The sequence below is a fragment of the Lineus longissimus genome, chromosome 13, assembly GCF_910592395.1.
Source record: "Lineus longissimus chromosome 13, tnLinLong1.2, whole genome shotgun sequence".
NCBI lineage: Eukaryota > Metazoa > Nemertea > Pilidiophora > Heteronemertea > Lineidae > Lineus > Lineus longissimus.
This window is the reverse complement of record NC_088320.1, coordinates 13,476,824-13,494,644: the sequence shown is the minus strand read 5'-3', so window position 1 is coordinate 13,494,644 and position 17,821 is coordinate 13,476,824.

Here is a 17,821-nt window from a genome sequence, read left to right as displayed (position 1 = left end):
ATTCGCTTGATATATCATATTTTGTTCCTTGTTCATTAGTTTTATCTTGTTTGTTTGAAACGGAAATGTCTCTTGCATGAACAGGAATTTGTACATAAGTCTCCACCTAAATTCTGGAAGCTTTAAAGGACTTTACAGATTGGACAAGGAGTTGGAAGTGAATGTATTCCTCCATTTTGGTTGTGACTTTGTCCTCAAAAGATGAAACGTCAACACTGCTTTCAGATTTTGAATTTTGAATTATTTGTGCAATTTGTTGATGGAAACTACTTATGTCGAAGAGGAGGCGACTGGGCAGCCGACAATGTTTCCCTCATCTGAAGGATGTCCAAACGTCGCTACCAAGTCATCCAAAGAACCGTATGGCGATGTATAGGGGAAACATCATCCTAGGCGAGACATATCCTAACGTCACAACCAGTTTGTTCGGGGACTGGGATGACAGTGCATAGGGGAAATATTGTCCTCTCGGAGGCATGTCCAAATGTAAGAACCAAGCTATGCACAGTCGCACATAATGATGACCGGCGAAACAATGTCCATTCTGAGATAATATGTCCTAACGCCACAACTAAAGCAACTAGGATGATACTCGGAACATTGATAGGGGAACAATCAACATTGTCCTCTCGGTGTCCTACTATGTACTGCCCTATACCAAGTCATCCATGGGCTAGATGACAGTGTAATAGGGGAAACATTGCCCTCTCTGATGTATGTCCAATCTTCGAGGTATTTGAGGATAATGTATGCTATTAATTGTATGTACAGGCATGATGAGGTGCTAAGAAGCCAACCTCTTTTTCCAGGGGGTCAATGAGCTCCCCACTTCCGGTGGTCCTCTTATTAATCCCTGGACACATCTAAAAATAAAAGCTCTGTGATTAGTTAATGACAATTTACATAAATATCGATGACGTCACTCGCTATCATGTGTCATTTTCTCATTAGCATATGATGATGAACACATAATTTTTTATTTTGCTTCTGGTGATCATATGAAGAGCAATCCAAGCCTCTGGGTTGAATTCTTGTTCTTGACCTTTGGTTATAACTACTGTGTAAATTTCCCAATTGCGGCAAATAAGCAATGGATTGCGCTAAGATATTTTTACGACACTAACGAGAATATCAATGACACATATTTACCATTTGCTGCATGATTATTGTGAATTAACTGCAACAAAACTTGTCATCAGGATTAAATGACAGTCGCGTAGATTTCTTTATATTGTCATGTTGGGATCGTACATCATAAATGGAGCTGACGAATCACATTCTTTTATATAGTTTATTCACCACAAGAATCCTAACAGCGGTGCACTTCACGGCAAAGGTTGGATGACCAGCAAGATAACTAACTCAAGGGAAACTCAAGCATGGCCTATACAGACGTAGGTCCGCGCACTCCTGATGGCTTGACCCAGTTTATACCTTGACTAGCATCCTTCCACGTGGTCACGTGACGGAGGGTCCTAATGCTGAGGCTCCTCATGGAGGGGTCTAAACTATACATAACATCCCCTTTGTTCAAATTACGGACTTGATTAAGACAATAATAGTTTAGACTTAAAGCAAGAACAAGTTGTTTTAAAATCTTTGGAAGTGTTCATACATTCCGACCACTGAGGCATTCAAACTTCCAAAGCCTTTATACAGATAATCGGAAACAGGGATACCGTGCTTGATAGATTAAGTAATAAAATTTAAGATGCTGAGCTAATGTCAACTAAGTTTAACAGAGTCAGAGAATGCAGTTCCACAGTGGAACATAATTAAACTGGTCATCCGAATACATCGAGATAGTAGACACAAAAGCACAAGAAAGCGAGCACAGCTGGCCTGAAATGAAATGGTTAGTTATGCAGGGCTTAGTATCACTACTATAATCTTGAAAGGATTGGCCTTGTTCCAAAAAAATGTTGTTAAAACAAATTTGAAAGAAAAAATTTGACAACAGACATTGCCGAAAGATGAGAAATTTCTACTAAAAACTTCTCAAAAGTTTGTACAAATTCACCAATAATTGCACAAAGTTTAATTTTAAACACAGTTCTGCGCGAGAACAACAACAATGATTATCAAAGAATGCACTGTCATTCTAATGTCTATGCATCAGTGTAACCATAGTGACTGTGTACAAATGTATGGTGGCTATGGCTAATGTACACAATGTACTTTAAGGAATGTAAATATTGACATCACATGACTTTCCTGGAACTGAATCCTAGAAACAACATTGAGTGCATTGTTAGACAGAATTTTTGGCACTTGGCCCAAATAATGCAATGAAAAAAATACCAAAACACTATGCTCCAAAAATATTACACACTAATACTCACAAATCCACAAACACGCTTTATAGTGAGGCGATATTATGATGCTACGTACTCAAATTACCATTAAAAATTGGCCATTTATTTTTAATGAGGTAATTATGATATTTTTATTCACTAGTTGGAGCACACCTGTGTGTACTTTCGATCCTCATTTATGACCGAGCAAAGCTTTGTATACGCACAGGTATCAAGGCATTGACTTGAAAAGTTATGACTCCATTGTTCACTAATAAAACTACTTTTTTGTACTGAACTCTGAATAATGAGCACTGCTCGCACACAATTGTGGAAGAAGAACAACCCTATAACCACAAAAGGCAAATTTATACCTCACTAATGACTTCAAAAAGTCTACATGAAAACTAACAAAAACCTGATGGTTTTCTCACCGATATGAATACCTTGAAGATTATACACATGCATGGTTTCTCTACCATGCGAATACTTGTATGCACCGTTGTAAATATTGTATCACTTACAAAGAATACAGGTGCTTGATCAAGTTTTGAGGCGATCCAAGACATCTGACTCGATTGTCTGGATCCAGGATGGCTTCAACTACTTGTGGGCAGTTGATATCACACTGCGGATCCCACCGAAATCTATATGGCTTGTCACGCAATGGGACAGACCATAAGAGCTGTATGTTGGCTCCTTTGAACCTAGCTCTTTCAACAGTATACACAGCCTCAGAAGATGGGGCATTTTCTAAGACCTTTAACAATGTTTGTTGTTGCTGATCAGAGAGTTTGCACGGCGCAGCAAAACCATTCTTGTGTTCCAAACATTCCGCATAAGACTCCAAATCCAAAGGATTTGCCTCAGCATAGAATATCATTTCACAATCCTGAGCGGAGGGGAGCTGTTGACCAAGCTCATCTATGAAGTTGTACTCAGTAGTACAGTTTGTCGACTTGACCTCAGTGTTCTCATTGAACCTCAAAGCCTGTCGCAATTTCTGCAAATTGCTGATGTTCTCATGATCCGTAGCTTTCAAGAATGTTGGTTTTAACCGGTTGAAGTTAAAAACATCCTTCAAAATTCTACCTTCCAAGTCTGACAAGATGTAGTGGGTGCGATCAAGAACCTGATGAATGACAAAAGGACCTACCCAAGACGCAGTGAATTTCTTTGCGTTTGCAGTCAAGGAGGAGCTGGATGGTTTATGCAGATAAACCAGTTGACCTTGTTCATAAACCTGACACTTATGAAGCTTTTGAGCAACCTTCTGATTCTGAGTTTGTTGTTGATGATCTTGCAGCTGTAACATTAGCTTAGAGACATTCTGAAATATGTCTTTCAGATGTTCAATATACTCAGATTGCGAGTGTGACAATCCCAAGACTGGTTTGAAATTTAGTCCGGTAATGTCTGTGGGTTCACGCAAGAAGACAAGGTAGAATGGGCAATGACCACCGAGGTAACTGGAGCAGAATCAGTTGAATGAATACTGAGCAACACTGTAATAGCGAACCCAATCTTGTCCATATTGGCTGAGATTCACCTTGATCAAATTGGCGACGGACTGAATTTGACGCTCAACATGAAGAGAACCATGATTCCCGACTGAAATGATTTTCTGAGAGATGTTAAGAGTTTCACACAACAGAGTAATGATCTTGCCGGTCAATGATGTCGCTGCATCACAGATAATGACTTCGGGAATACCAAAATCACACAGAACACGCTGAATGAGAACTTCAGCTATTGTCGCTGCCTCTAAATTCTTTAGGGGCACACAGACAATAAAACAAGTTGCTGCACAACTTACTACCATTAAGTTACGGTAACCTGATCTGGACGGAACCATTGTTTTGAAATCAAGTGAGATTGTCTCAAATGGACAATATCTCGCAGGAATCCGCTCATGGTATGGTCTGTCCTTGTCGACTTTCCCTTTGAATTGCTGACAATTGCTACATCATTGAATATATGATACACTCCTCTGGTACATCAACGGAAGAAGAATGGTGACGTCTGTTGGGCAATGCGAAACTGTTGACCGTCAAATGGCAAATTGTAATCCCGAATGACCTTACGCTTGATGACTTTTAGCACTTTGTTCAGTTCAGCTTGATTAGGTATGAGGGGCAGACTGTGAAAAGCGCTTTTGAGCTCAACTTTACAGTTTGAACGACCAAAACGAGCTAGAACACTTTGTAGGCTGACAAAATTTTGATTGACAGTTTTGCAACGACTATTCGAATACCTGAAATCACTGATTATCCTCTTGTCAGTTGTACCCTTTTTGCCAATCAGCATGACCGGGCTGCTGTAGGCAGAACAGCCTTTCTTCAAGATACCAAGATTTACCAGCTTATTGAACTCTTTGTCAATTTGCTTGCGATTTTTCTCTGGGATAGGATACGGGCGGACGAAAAATGGACTGTCATCCTTCAATTGGATGTCCACTTCAAAATTGGGGCACGTGCCAATTTCGCCGTATAGGCTGAATGCCTCTTTGTTCCGTAGAAGAAGCTCATACAAGTGCTGCTTCTCATCCGCACTAAGAGTGCTACCTTGCAGCGAGATTTGCTGCTCAATTATATCCTGGGGTGACAACTTGGAGATGGGATCATCAATATCCAGGTGAGGGTACGTAAGCAGATTTTTATAATGAAGGTCAGATACGCACTGTTCGCGTGTGACCCTATTATTCAAAGAGCCACGAGGGACTAAGTGGGTGGCATGAATATGATCTGACAAATCAGTAAACGCAACAGGAAGATTATCACGGAAAGTGACATTTTTCTTGGAATTGTTCGTAACCCGGATAATGGCTGCACTTTTCCTGAGCTTTACCAACATGTATGATGGACAATATTTGCTGAACTGCTCGGTAGGCTGCAGCAAAACCTCAGTATGCTTGAGCAACTTAGGAACTTTGCCTTTGACTACAATACTCCTAGTCTGACCTGGTCTCAAAGTCACTGTCTGTACAGGGGTGAACTGGATACGCCTGGGTCTGACAGTTAAGGTACTGGTTGAAAAGTCAAGTGTACCATTCAATTCCGACAGGGTCCGAGCACCCAAAAGCAAATCTGGTCCGGTAAGGTTGTCTGCAACAACAGCATGAATGCGGAGCTTATGACCTTGGATAAGAAGCTCAATATTTATAGCCTTTGTGGCATGCAAGAATTCACCGTTTCCTATGCGAAAATGTATTGGATCAATGTCCATCTTGGGCAATTTTGAAAGATAAGGAGACTTGTTGACAGATGAACCAGAAACTAAAGTGCGTGTTGCACCTGAGTCAACAACAATTACTAATCCCTGCTTATCTGGGAGGTAGCCTTTTACATAATTTTGTGTAGTGAGTTTTAGATCAATTGGCTCTGGGCCCAAGTATTCAGATTCATGGGATGAAGAATGTACAGGATTTTTATTTAAAACATTGTTACAACTAGGGGGCGACACAATATGGCCTGTTGACCGTCCCCTATCTAAAAATGTGGCTGATAACTAGTATAGTTGGTCGTCTGTTGTTGTCCTTGATTGTTGTTAGCAGAAGGGTCCCAGTAGTTTTGCTGTTGATATGGCTGCTGCTCAGACGGGCTATATGTAGGCTGGTGCTGATAATTGTAGCTTGGTGGACGTGGTCGTTGAAACCTGGTATTTGCTTCTCGGGCTGCTGGTGGGACGAAGTCAGAGGGGAGCTCTCCTCGGGCGACTTTAACCTGGAAGCGGTGGCAATAACGCCAGAAATGACCAGTGCGGCCGCAAAAATGGCAGGGGTAGCTTTCACGGGTTCGTGGACGGCTTGGGGATTGCGACCGTTTTCGCTGCTTGTGGCGTAGTCGTCGCTTCGAGACGGGCGGCTGGATCGCGGGTATGGCGATGTCGGTCTTGGACTGCGTGGTGCGTCTATGTCCTGGCTTTGGAAAGCTGCCTGGGCCTGCGGTGGCGAAGCTTTGTCCATCTTCAGGTCGTCCAACTTGGCTAGGATGGCATGGAGGACGTGGTCTGTGGCATTGGTGGCGTGAACTTGGTCCGCTGCTGTTGAGAAATGTACGCGATGTGGCGTGATATCAAGGAACCGCTGCGCACATTCGGCGATGGCGTTTGAATCGTCGTCAGCATCCATTGCCATGATAACGGCTTTCTGACAATCAGGAAGCAAGGTTTGTAGCAGTTTGTTTTTGATCTGGTTATCATCAGACCCAATGTGGAGTGCAGCCAGCCTAATTTTACTTAGGTGCTGTTGTGCAGTCTGGTTTGCGGTGTAAGTAATCGACTCAAACTGCTGTACATTGGCAAAGTGGGGGTGGGTAGGGGAAAACCTACTCAGAAATTGTTCCTTGAGGTCAGGCAAGTCCTCAAATTCTTGGTCCTCGGCCCAAAGGCGAGCATGTTTAGACAGGCGACACTTGAGAAGGCGCACAACATTGTCCATAGCATCGTCATCACCTGGTTCATGCAGGTTATGTGCCTGAAGATAGTCATGGAATGACAGCCACCAAGATGTGGAGAGTTCATGACTTAATACTTCACCATCAAAGTATGGAGGCAATAAATCAGTGGGGCGCAACGCCATTTTGGTTTATGTTGTCAATCTATTATATTATGGGAAAAAGATAATTCTCTATTGGAGGATGGGGGTGGTGATACTGTTCAGTTGGCTGGAAGAAAATGCTGAAATGGCGGTGAAAAATTAGTTACATCAGGATGTTGCATGTACTGGAATGGGCGGAAAAGTCAGTTACAATACATTTCAATGGCGAGGGGCGAAGGGGCTGTCTTGGTGAACTGAAACAGGGCAAGAAATTTTATCACAGCATGGTAATCATAAGGCAAATCAACAATCACATGTAAGTCTATTAAGGAACAGTTGATCCATATTCTCTGCTGGAATGTCACTTGGTGATGTCACAATCACTAACAGTCGGCAAAGTCTTGAATGAAGATTATGATGAAACACACAGTCTTGACTAACGGAGGAGACACAGTCTTGGAAGCTGGATGAAGATTACGAGGAAACACAGTCTTGGATGATGATCATGAGGAAACAGACGAAGTCTTGGAGAATACTTGGTACTGGCATATCATGGTACGTGTAGACATCAGGGTCAGCTGATAAGACAGATAGTGACGGCTGTCAAAACAATTACAGTGTCTCGGAAACGGGGTTCACAGAGTTGAATCCACGGCGATGAAACACGTTTGCGTATAGATTTGCATGGTTATTAGATACGGTAGAGCCAATCAGAGGCGGCGCTCACAATCACGTGGTGCTGTGACGAATAACAATCCATCGAGCAAGGCGCTCAATATGGCGTCAAGAAATCGGCACGACCAGTTTCTAAAATGATGAGTTCGGGACGGAATTGGTGATATACAACCTGGCGGCCTGTTGAAGTTGAAAATCGGTCCTACAGTAGAGAGTAGTCCGTTATAAGATGTTCCGCTTGAATATATTTGCCATTAGAGGGCATTTTGAAGGATGATGGAATATCCTAAAGTCGGAAGATAGCACATGAGCACGTGTGAGAGGATTCACGAAGTCCCGATCAGAGAAAATTTACGATAAAGCCGGTTCTCCACCATGTCATGTTGGGATCGTCAACAGAATTCGAATAGACTAAGAATATCCTCTTATCATGTTATAAGTTTATTCACTATAATGTCCTAGACAAGAAGCCACATCAGGGCAAGAGTCGGATGACCAGCAATAGACAATAGATAGGGCAACGCGTGACCTGTAGAGACGGAGGTCCGCGCACTTCTGATCGCTTGACCCAGTTTATACCTGGAGATCAGCCTCCTTCCACGTGGTCACGTGACGGAGGGTCCTAACGCTGAGGCTCCTCATGGAAGGGTCTAAACTTTATATATAACACTAAATTGTAGACTAAAACCGAGGCAGCCGAGATTTTGACCAACATTTGAGCTCCACCCGAGCTAGAATTATGCCCTGCAATAATTCATATTTATACCTTCCTATAAATTCTAACCTGAACGTCGCCTCTTTTTCATACCGGTACTTACGACGTATTAAATGTTCTACTCCCCCCCCCCCCCCCATCACACAGCTGAGCGCAAATTTACAAATGCCCTCCTCCCCCTTACCTGCGTGATGGCCAGCTAAGTTAAAAAGTTAAAGTCAGCCTGGTAACCTTATACTAATGGGTGGAGAGAAGCAAGTAGGGTGAAGTGTCTTACCAAAGGACACACAGATGAAACAGTGTTGATTCGACTTAGTATCGAACCTACGACCTCCTGGTTATAAGCCCGGCGCTCTAACCACTTTGCCACTGATCACCGAGAGCCCTGCATTAAACACTGTGTACATTACATGTACATGGCTGTTCATTGGTTTTTGTAAAAAAGTACCCCTAGAGCCGATCAATCCTCACAAAATTTTATATGTGTTAAGAAGAACCAATATCATGATAAAATTTAACATTATTCCAATACTAAATGCCATGACCAAGTTGTCCCTTTAAATGCGTTACCAACATGCAGTGACGACCTGACAGTAACTGGTGCTGAAAAACATGATATAAAATTGTATAGCATCAAAATTATTGCTTAGTTCTTTGCAGGTTCACCAGTTGCAAGATGAAGGGAATTTTGTCCTAGTCCTTCTGTTGGTGACTTCCTCCTCCCTTGGTAAGAAAATCCTCCTCCTGCCGCTAATGATCAAGAGCCACGTTTTTCAGTTGAGTTCAATCGGAGACGGGCTTCTGAAGAATGGCCACGAAGTCCCATAGTGGTCCACTCAGGTCTGAAGGTCCCCAGTAATATCCTAAAGTCGGGCGTGAAAATCATACGATACAAAACTAGTGAAGAAGAATTAAAACTGGACACTGTTGAGTTCCAAAAGGGCTTGGCTGAAGAAGGGATTTCCACAAAATTGCAAAATATGTTCAATATCGTCCAGACCGATAGTGAAAACATGCTTGACAACCCGACCTTATTGAAAAGTTGATAAAGAGAAGTTCGACTTCGCAGTTGTGGATGGCTCTGCTGGCATTTTTACCTGCCTGTACGCCATTCCATATAGATTGGGAATAGAACATGCATCCTACAGTTGGATTATGCCGTTCAACACCTTGGCGATGTCACTACAGGTTCCGTTTCTGAGTCCCTCACAGTTTCATACTCGTGGTCGTGTTGTTAGTTTCCTACTGGTCGATGAGTGCGCATGTGGAATGACGTCAATGGTAAGACCACTCGCCGACCGTTTATACAGGTTGTCTCATAAAATGAAGCACCTTTTAGATTGATCCAAACCCCCCAAAACAAAAAAGTCCTTATTGAAACTCTGAAGGAAAATCTACGAATGCTTGCATTAGTAAAGCAAAGTGAGATTCAGGCAATGATAGTAGTCGCGAAATTCCGAAGAAAAACGAGTTTTTCTACAACTCTCTTTTTTTGATTTAGACTCCCTAGGCCTACGTGGAAACAGAAACGAAGTTTCTAGGATTTGTGGTTTTCTTGTGTAATTCTAGGGCCTCTTAGGCCTATAAATGAAGCCCAACTGAGGGTACCCACATTGCAGACAACCTGTGCGACAATGGATGCTGTAGAGCTGCTGAGAAAACGACGCCCGCGCTACACCGCGACAGAAAAACTTGCCTACCGGAGAGACCAGAAGGAGGCACTGGTGAACGGTACGGTGCGCAATATGAGAGAGTTCGCCTCCCACTATAACATCCCCGGGAGACGTTTAGAAGGTGTAATATCGAGGACCTCGAGCAGAAGCAAGAACAAGGGCATGGCCGGAAGAAGACGGTGATGGAGCCCCGTGATCTGTTATGGCCACAGGTTGAGGACGAGCTTTACCAATGGCTGCAGCAGATGAGAGAGCGTCGCCTCGCAGTCTCCGTTCTCGACATTCAAGATAAGGCGTTTGTAGTGTGGCAAAGCTGGTGGAATGAGTTAGCCCAAGATGTCAGAGAAGGGATTCAGCATTGTCGCCCTCAGCTATGATATTTCAACGCATCCATAGGCTGGGTGGAGTGCTTGATGAAGAGACGCCACGTGTCCCTACGGAAGGTGACCAAGAATACTACGACCGTCCCCGCTGATGCTGCTGCAGGGATCCAGAAGTATTAGGGTAGCAGGAAGGGTTGGGCGTTTGTGGTTTCTGAGTCTGAGGGGGTTGGTGTCTGTTGACTGTGCTTTAAGAGAGACTAGGCATGGCGCCAGTCTCTCTTAAAGCACAGTCAACAGGCATTTGGTCTCAGTATTTGGGTTTTGATTGCCAGGACTGTACCCCTGTAAAAGTCAGAGGAGAAGTTTGGAATGATGAAAGCATTGAAGAAGAAGGAATGTTATTATATATTGAGGAAAGCAAAATTTACTATGAGACTAGAAGGCAGTGTCCTGACTTGATTATTTTGAAAATGGCAGTCTGAACACATTAAAAGGTGGAACATGGCATTTTATCGACTTTGAAGTGTTCCGCAGTTAAAGGGAGACTATAGGCAGCAGCTAGGTAGGCAAGATAAAGTCATACAAATTTGCCAATAGGGGTCAGTCATATCTCTAGGCATGGCGCCAGTCTCTCTTAAAGCACAGTCAACAGGCATTTGGTCTTAGTATTTGGGTACAGAATCAAGGCAGAATCAAGGCAGCTCAGAGAGCAATGATTGAACGATGCTGTGGACAAGTCCAAGGATACTGCATCAGTCATGACCAACTTCTCATCAGAAAGCGTCACCACCAGCATATTCAATGTTCAGTTCCAACCTGTACCAGTCCAATGCACACCTGTCATGGTCAGCAGTGGTCAGCTTAGCGCGATATGGAACATTCTTCCGAAACTCAAGCGAGGGAAGTCTGATCATTAGCCTATCTCGCGCACTGCTCCTTCTTGTCAAACGTCGTAGTGAAATCGTGGTACAGTGGGGCGTCCTCGAGGATTGCAGCTGGTCGGACAGACGTGAGGTGGAATGTGGGCGGCTGCACTTCTTCGTTGATGTGCGATGGCAGATAGCACAGTTGTTGCGTTGCATGACAGCTGAAAGTGAATGTGATATCATAGAACTGAGGCGTTTGCAATGAGACTATAGGTGAAGTAGAAGCAAGGAGTGAAATGGGCCATCTTCCAGTGACTAATATACAGAGTAAGTGCACTGGGTGTTGTTAGATTCAGCATTGAATGTATTCCTCGTACATGCGTGAATAGTGTGGACATACAGTGAGAGGTGAGAGACCCCTATTGACTACTTCTTGTAACTTTATCTTGGATATTATATTAGTATTGAACTTCTAGCCATGGATTATGAAGAAATTGAAGTTGCAGGCATGGAATATGAAAAATTATTCAACGTTGAAAGACATTATTCCATGAGGCTTTGCCGTGATCGCAAAGGACGCGACGCGATTGGTTCACATGCTAATGAGGTATGATAATGATAATTACCTCTATAATGCTACTTGGATAGCGACTGTGTCGTTGATTGCAACAGTGGTCTATGTCAATGTGTGCCTGTGATGTCAATGAAGTATGATGAGGTGATGACGACAGTGCAATTGACTAGGTGGCGCATTTTAGAATCAGCAGTGAGCACTGTGTGTAACATGGTGGAGGCAGCGGAGATAATAACTGTGTCGAAAGTATTGTTATAGGGCCTTCCCTAGGCCCATGGGGTTAAATTTACAATCCACGATTGAAAAGACGTAGTTTGATCGCATTCAACTATAAATCCATTGAACAGTTGTGTTCCTTGGCTTTAGTCAACCGATGACCTTTTGTTGGGCCATGATCGGGGATTGTAAACTGTAAATGTATTATGGACTGGGAGACGGGGGAAACACAAGTGAAATAGGGTAGTTGATAAAGCTTGGAATCAGTGAAACCTTGGAACCAGTGATAAACCTTGGAATCAGTCCTAAAAATGCATAAAAACATGAAATAATGCCATTCGAACCTAACGTGGTTACGAATCAACATTTGGAGCTTATTCTTACATGATCAGATCGGAATTTTATGGTAATTTAGAAATCTGTCGCATATCCGATTCAATAGTCTATATTTTAGAACAAGCCAGTTGTACCTCGCCTCCAGTGTACAGTACTGATCTCCCAAATATGGGAAGACACGCCCACCACACACCCATAATATGGACCAATAGCGCTCCTCTTATAAATACGCCACCACCACGCGGGGCCTATTTGAACTACGGATCGGTCTGTTCATACAGGGTGATACAGAGAAAATTGGGGGCCTGTCATGCATTATGCATGGATAAGGTTGACGACTATGTCTAGGCCTAATTGTCTATGATTGACTGATATTTTATAACAAACGATGAATAAAAGAAGCCTAGTCATGTATGTTTATTACCGAAGTTTGCGGATGAAAATTTCCTTCGCCGTGAGCGATTTCTTACATCTTCCAGTACGCATCGAGGGATGCAGAGATCTTTGTGACGTCACCAGTTCTAAGCGGTTTTTTTTATTCACGTGTGTGTTTGTCCTATGATCTCGTGCATCTAGTACCGAGCATAATACTTTATCGTCTATGGAATACAAAACAATCATAAAAACTAATTTTTGCTTCCATTGAAGAGAAATAAAATATTTTAACGACCACAGCGCATTGCCAATTGATGACGTCATCCTCCACATTAAAAATGTTGGTTTCTGAACTAACTGGCAAATTGCTATCAATAAAGTCAGCTGGGACGAGACTGTCAGTTGGGAGGGTATAAATCGTGGAAGGAACGCACCCGATTTCCCGCGCTATTTGCACAGTGATTCCATGGTTTACATTGAATATTCCAAGGTTTATCAGTGTTTCCAAGGTTTCACTAATTCCATACTTTATCAACTACCGTGAAATAGACCAAAACAAGTGATTTTGGGGCTTTGGTTTAGACGCATGCCCCACATGCGCCATGCGGGATTATGCGGGATTATACGGTTCATGTGAACTTGTTGACATCTACATGATCTAGTGCCGTTATTGGTCATGGTACACGGTAGGCCTAATCATCATGGCAATATTTTTCAGGAAAAGCTCGGAGTAAAATGAACTGCCGATGAATAATGATGTTGTTCATGTTTACCATGTTTACTATACATAGCCATAGGGTATGCACTGGCCAGTGCACTTTCTGCACGTCGTCATGGTCATGTACGTGATACCTTGCATATTTTGTTTTTTGAATGCGCATGCTTTTTGGGCAAAATCACTTGTACCAACACTAATGAATAATGTCTTCTTATCCCTATGACTCCATACACAGTGAGGGCATTGTCCCATTCTCATCAAATGGTAACTTATTGTACCGTAAACTATTAGGGTGGAAGTTGGGGAGCAGATACCTACCGCTGCACGCCTGTCATAATCAGCAGTGATGAGCTTAGCGCGATATGGAACATTCTTCAGAAACTCAAGCGAGGGAAGTCTGCTCATTAGCATATCTCGCGCACTGCTCCTTATTGTCAAACATCGTAGTGAAATCGTAATGGAAAACGTCTGGCTTTGCGCCAGACGTTGAGACTAATAAGTGAAGAACTAGTAGGTAAAGAACTTCTACTTGCGCGAGACTGCTCTGATAAAATTATCATTGCAGAGACTACGGTGACGTACACATATATTTTTTACAATCAAAAATGCCCTCAAAAGACGACATGGAATGATTATTTTATTGATATTTCCTACTATATACCTTCCAATTATCACTTTATACAAATAGATCGGCGTTAGGTCGCATGCTTTTCTTTCATGGTGACACTATAAAGCAAAATAGTTGCAACCCCGTAAATGCGCTATAAGTCCAATAATAAATGACGGTGACCCGTTATAAATGTTTCGCCAGCTTCGCTTTTTTGCCGCTACGCGGCGCGTTGGGCCCTTGCGTCCAGACCCTCCGAGATGCGGTTACTGGGAGCATCGATCGTCTTGATATACAGATGCAGTTCTTCTTTAACATGGACCAAACCTTTGTCCTGTTGATATGAGAACCATGTACACGGCCAACACCACGGGGGAGAAGGCCATAGACGTCCGATCATCCAGGTCCAATACGAAGCTGGGATACACCGTCACCCTCTGCATCGCAGCCGCTGGAGCAAAGTTGCCGGCGCACATCACTTTCCCCAGAAGAGGTTTCGTCCGGGTGTTTGCAGCCCTCCAAGACAACCCACCAGCAGATGTAAAGATTACCCAATCGGAAACTGGTTGGATGAGGGAGGAAACGGCGCACCACTGGTTAGATGAAGTCCTATCACCCTACGTCACCGACAACGAGATCGACCAGTTCCTGTTAATCGTTGATCATTATCGGGTCCACCGGACAGAGAACTTCCGGGCGAGAGTCCGCGACATGAGAGGCAGCCTGGATTACGTACCTGCTGGTTGCGCATCCCTCGTACAACCGTTAGACGTTGCAGTCATGAAGTCCTTCAAATGTCACGTACGGCGACAATGGAAATCGTGGAAGAAGGACCACACGGACGAACGAGGAGACTGCCCTCAAATCGGCCTGAGAGACGTGGCCAACATCATCAGAGATGCCTGGGATGGTGTTGATGAGGTCATTATCGTCAGCTGATTTAAAGCATCGTTTCGACCAAGGCAAATCGAAGCTGGACCACATGCTATATTGGAGGAAGAAGAGGAGACTGCCGTGGATGGACCAGAGTTCGTGAATGTAGTCGAGGAGGACATTGTGATGGAATTAAATTGACTGTGGGTGTTGTGAATGATTGTGGGTACGATTCTGAAAGCTGGACAATCTAATAATGTGTATCTTTCTTTAGCTTTGAAAAAAAATTTAATCGGGATTCTCATCGTTCTTTTTTTTTCCTTCACTGATCACTTCGGACAAGACTGTATATTCAGAGGGATGTTCGGTTTTGTCTCCCGATATGTGACGGACAACTTCTCATTCTTACCAATTTCGCACTGAAAAGTATCTTTGAAAGCCCGAAGCTGGTAAGGGATGATAAGACCCGAAGACATGCTCCATTACCTCCCTGAGCAGTGCCTCACTTTGAAAGGGCAGGTCAGTCCCTAAAACCAGCAGAAGCCAATATGTCAGTTGGACTTTTTTCATGGACACCCTGTACACTATCAGCCATTGGCACTGGGACACCCTTTACACTACCAATGACGATTAGTTGAAAATGTTCTTGGACACTCAGTACAACGGCCGAAGGCCCAATCCCATTATCCTATTCATAGGAGACCTGAATCGGTTTCATCAACCCAAACAATAAGGATTGGACTCGAAACTGAAGTATATTGGATATGAGGCCTGGACAACCCTCTCAGGAATCCCAGCCAATGATCGGCCTTCTCAACAGCTCTGTTCGCCACCCTATGAGTCAGGGGCGGCGACACCGGCTGTTAATTAAGTGGTGTTATTTTCATGAAACTACAGTATTTATACACTTCTTTCCCATACTGCATATCTCCCATGGTTTAGATGGTACACGCACGCACAGCGCTGTATTGTTAGTTGACGTACAATGTACCTGTGAATAAACATCAAACAACACGATTTAATGCGAACATCTTTGTACTATAAAATCTCAGGTTACATAAGCTGACTTGGAATAAGACTACTTTAAACTTTATTTGTGCTAATTAGCGAAAATTGACCACAAAATGTTATTCCGACTACAGCGCTCCTTACAGCCAGTTGATAAACTATCAGCACCTCATTCCCTCGCCAATTTGTTGTGGTCGTCGGTGCAAAATTTCCAGAAAGCTCAGCACTTGTCGCAGTGGTTAGGTGAGGAACAATGCCGGTGTAGAAGTTTAAAATGTCCTAGGATAGAATGCCCGGGAAACAAAGGATTATATTATGCGCTTCGATCTCTGAGCTATTGACGGTCAGGGTCTCTATAGAACAATATTGCAGAATACAATAGGGCCGGACACTTTTTCCAGGGGGGGGGGGGGGGGGGGCATTTGTTACTGTTACACCGGCCAACAGCGTCCGCAGTGTACCAAATTCCTGCATGAGTCATTACTATGGAATTCTACTGTTCATGTTCAAACTCTGGGCACAAGTTGATCAGTGAGTGATGAATGAGCAGAAATGATGCATGTCGACTAACACTGCGCTTTTGAGGCAGAATATATACAATGAAATAGCTTGATTGATTCCCGATCAACCCAAAGTGTATCGGCACTTCCTGTTGCCATAATATTGTGAGAGAACAGGTCAAGTCCTATTTACACTGTGTACAAATACTCCATGTCTCGTGAATGAACGTAGTTTGCTCGAAATGCATTCAACGTATACGAAGGCCCAGAATGCTCATTCAAAATTCAAAATTTGAAACTCCCACCAAATTTATCTAGTCTCTACAATACATTACCACGGCGTGCATTAGCTGCGTATTGTGTACATAATTCAGGGGCGGTGGTGTCAGCGGAAAGATAGTCCCTCGAATCATAGAGACCTTCCCAAATACCTGTGAGGAATTCTAGTCCTAAATCCATGCCAGTTATTCCAGATTACAAATCCTGGCTTCTCAAATCCGGGGCCTGTCACCGTGAGTGTATACCTATCCTTACAATTTGAAAGATGTCAAGTGAGTAGGAGTAACAGGTTGAAGTTGAAGACGAGTGTCATTAGAATTTTGCAGATATTGCAGTGACGAAGCAGAATTACCAAGTATTCACGAGAGCTTTGTGCTAAACAACCCGACGGACATCCAGAATAAGCCCTGCCGGGCCTGGCTACAAATACTAAACCTTGCCCGAACCTACACCCATTTCAGTCGTTGGACTCCAAGCGTAGTGCGGTAGCATCTTTTCAAAAGGTAAGTATATCTGCCAAAAATTCTCTCATTGCCATCAGCAGAGGGTAACAACGTAGGAAGGAGGTTCTCCCTGACCAATGTGTCACCACAAGGCTATTTTTCCATACTGGTCCTTTTTTTTTATTCTTCATTCGACATGTTATTCTGTACGTCAAAAAGAGGTGGTTTTGTTCTTTTTTCATCTTATCCATGCTCTACGCTTTATACCACGCTCTACGATGCATGAAAAGCCAATCACCAGGGCAAGGAGAGAAGGCATGACTGCTTTGGAGAATGGTTGAGGTATGATGGCTGCTTTGACAAAACCTTAGAGAGCAGTTAGAAACACGAGCCATCCTTTAGGAGGACTATAGAACTGCATGTTCGCGCATTCGAAGTTCTTCAGCTTCTCGGAATTCTTCATGTGACTTTATATTGGTTGATCAGGCGTAAACACACCACAGACTGCTAAGGATCCCCTGTTTATTGTGGCGATGAAAGCAAACTGGTTTAGTATACGTGTGAATTTCAACGTATTGAGATTTTGGATTTGTTTTAGGGCAGTACAATGTGGCGTAAATTGAAAAAGCATTGCATACGTTGTCGTTTTCTGTCCGTTCGGTTTGTTTAAGGGGGCGCAAAAAGACGATGCCAAGAGTCATTTGCATTCATTGAGGTTTCCACTACATGAAATTACGATTGCGGCAACGCACGCAATTCATACGGCTTTGTTATTTTACGCTCCACTGCTCGCCCAAACACCCAGACAA